The sequence below is a fragment of the Ananas comosus genome, linkage group 13, assembly GCF_001540865.1.
Source record: "Ananas comosus cultivar F153 linkage group 13, ASM154086v1, whole genome shotgun sequence".
In the NCBI taxonomy this organism is placed as follows: domain Eukaryota; kingdom Viridiplantae; phylum Streptophyta; class Magnoliopsida; order Poales; family Bromeliaceae; genus Ananas; species Ananas comosus.
Genome location: NC_033633.1, coordinates 9,582,679 through 9,585,690, shown reverse-complemented (window position 1 = coordinate 9,585,690; position 3,012 = coordinate 9,582,679).

Here is a 3,012-nt window from a genome sequence, read left to right as displayed (position 1 = left end):
TCTATAACCAGTAGAAGCCTTCAATTGATCCCTAAAATCCATAAAAACATTCTTCGTATATACATCGCGAGCTTGTTCTTCAATAGGATTGAATGTCCACAAAGAAGCTTGTCCATCCTTCATTTTGAACTCTTGTAAATTTTCATTTTCATATCGACTTGCCACAATTTTTTCAAATTGTATTACAAACTTATATATTGATGTGTGGGAGTCTAACAGAATTTTCAACAAAGCATTCATACCTTCGCTTCGTTGGGAAGTAGACATATTAGCAAAAAATATATCCCGAAAGTAAACAGGTGCCCATTGATGACGGTTCTTCCATAGCACTTGAAGATAATTAATATCATGCAAATTGTACTTTCGAAGCATAGATTCCCACCGACTTTCAAATTCTTCAATAGTCAAGCTATCATTTATGCACAGCTGCAGCTCATCTTTAAACCCTATCTTCGAGGAATATAATACTCCCAAGTGCTCTCGTGCCTTTCTCATTATATGCCACTGACAACATCTATGAATTGTATTTGGAAAAATCTGTTCAATCGCTTTTCTCATAGCAGGGTCCTGATCTGTAATAACTGCTCCTGGATGCCGATCAAACATTGCTTTCAACCAAGTTTTAAATAGCCAACAAAAAGTATTAGCAGTCTCATCTCTAAGTAAGGCACAACAAAAAAAAATAGATTGTTTGTGATGATTAACTCTAATAAATGGTGCAAATGGCATACTATATTTGTTAGTCATATATGTTGTGTCAAAAGTCACCACATTCGAAAAGTATTGGTATGCCATTCTCGACCTCTTGTCAACCCAAAATAAATTTCGTGTTGTGTGCTCCTCGTCCACATCTATAGCATAAAAAAATGATGGATCCGATAGTTGAAGCTCTCAAAATTAGTTTAGAACACTTGTAACATCAATGCCGTTAAGACTTCTATTCTTTTCGACGATTGTATTACTTAAGTCCTTTCTTGTAAAATGGATATTTTGCATTCCTCCCTCTCGTGCCATCATAAAAGACATTATTTGAGATGTGAAAATATTTTGTTCGCTTAACATATTTATTACTTCCTTTTGCTCATTGGTAATGGAGCGGTGTGATCGAAAATAACGAATTTTAGAAGGGCTTACAATCATTCGTGGTTGTGATCCTCGTGAAATGTAATAACTATCCATTTTCCATCCTCGATCATTCTTAATCTCATAAGTGCCTTACAACTTGTTCGCCGATTTGGAAACTCTTTCTGAGGAGTTCTATTTGTTTCAAAAACAATTTCTGTTTCTTTCTTTTGAGTTGGAGGTTTTGCATGTCCTTCTTTGGAGCATGTGTATGTGGTTGATGTAACCAAACCACCAAGCCTCTTTGCTTTATAGTGGGTCGCCTTTCTTATGCTAAATCTTGTCTTGAAGGCATATACATTATAGAACCTCTTTGCTTCATCAACAGAAGAAAAGATTTGACCAACATATGGCTCGTCATTGCCTATTTCTATTTGACCACTTGTTGATTCAAATTTTCTTCATCTAGTTGATTAATTGGCTCCTTCTCAGAGGTATGATCACTTGCTTCAAGAGTATTTAAAATCATTAAAGTTGAACTTCCAATTACACCCTCGTCAACTTAGAAACTTGATGAAGCCACTCGAGAGCGACCATTCCCATCACAAGTAGGATTATTAGAATTTGTAATATCCATCCGTAATAGATCTATGCAACAAATAGATAAACAAAAAATGAAATAAAGATATTACAGCAAACTAAATTTTTAAGAAGATGTCTCACATATGTGTAATTGATACTATGTCTAATTATTCTAATTCTATCAAACATTACCCTAATTTTTTCATTGTCATCCTAGGATTTATTTTCTGCATAATTTTCTTGACATGCAATCTAAAACATGCTGTTCATATCCATATATATATAAAAACATGATAAGAAAAAAATTTAGTATGAAAAAAAAATAACCAAAAAGAAAACATTACTAACAGTGGAGAGTAATTTTTTTGTTTTGGGTTGGTGAAGGGGGCTGCCCACACGTCCAAAAAGGGACTCGCACGTGCGCTGCTGCCGGGGAAGGGGCTGACCCGCACGCTCGCCGCCGTGTAGGGGGGGTACGCTGCCCGCATGGTCACCGCCGTGTGCTGGCGGGGAGGGAGGGTGCCGCTGACCCGGAACCCGGGGGATGGTGGGGGGTGGGGTGCCTGCCGCCGGGGTAGGGGGGCTACCCGCGGGGGAGATAGAGAGGATGCATGGGGCGTAGCTTAATACTTAGCGGGGAGAGGTTGGCTTGGTTGAGATGCGGGGGGGGCATTGAGTCGGATGAGGGGAGAGGAAGGGCTGTAACCGACCAGGTCATTGAGAGGCAGTGGGGTGGCCCTCCGAGGTGTGGGCCCTTTCTTGTTTTTTATGTGTGGGCACCGTTTTGCGGCGCGGCCAAGGCAGGAGGCGGTGGCATCTGGGGCATGCTGCAGTGCAGTCGCTTGCTGCCTGGCACGCGCTGGGCGTATCTGCCCTTTCATGTCCCTCGCGGCGGGAAGTTCAGATCCACCACCACCGGGCGGGAGTGCGGGGTCGGGGTGGGCGTGGCCGGGGCGGCGCGGGTGGTGCGGCCTCGCTCTTGGCGCCGACCTCACTCTCCGCTCGTGCGGGTTAGCCCGCTTCTGCCTGCGGCTCACCGTCCTGCCGCCCACGTGCCCACTCACGCGGTATGGGCCCCGCTCGCCCCCGCGCCTGCCCTCCACCATCGCACGGGAGCCTCCCTCTTGACCACTCCGGCGGGAGGCCCCGCCTCCTCCAGCGCTCACCCTCCCACACCTTCGCGGCGTTTAGTCGCCCCTCCCCCCGCCGCCTCACCTCGCTCCCTGCGCGGGTACCCTCCCTTCCCCCGCTCCCTCGCCCACTTGCGGGTACCCCCCTCACCGCCCGTCGGGTACCCTCCTCGGCCCGCGCCTCCCTCCACCCCCCTCGCGGTACCCCCTCCCCTCCACGCCTCCCCGCCCCATCGGC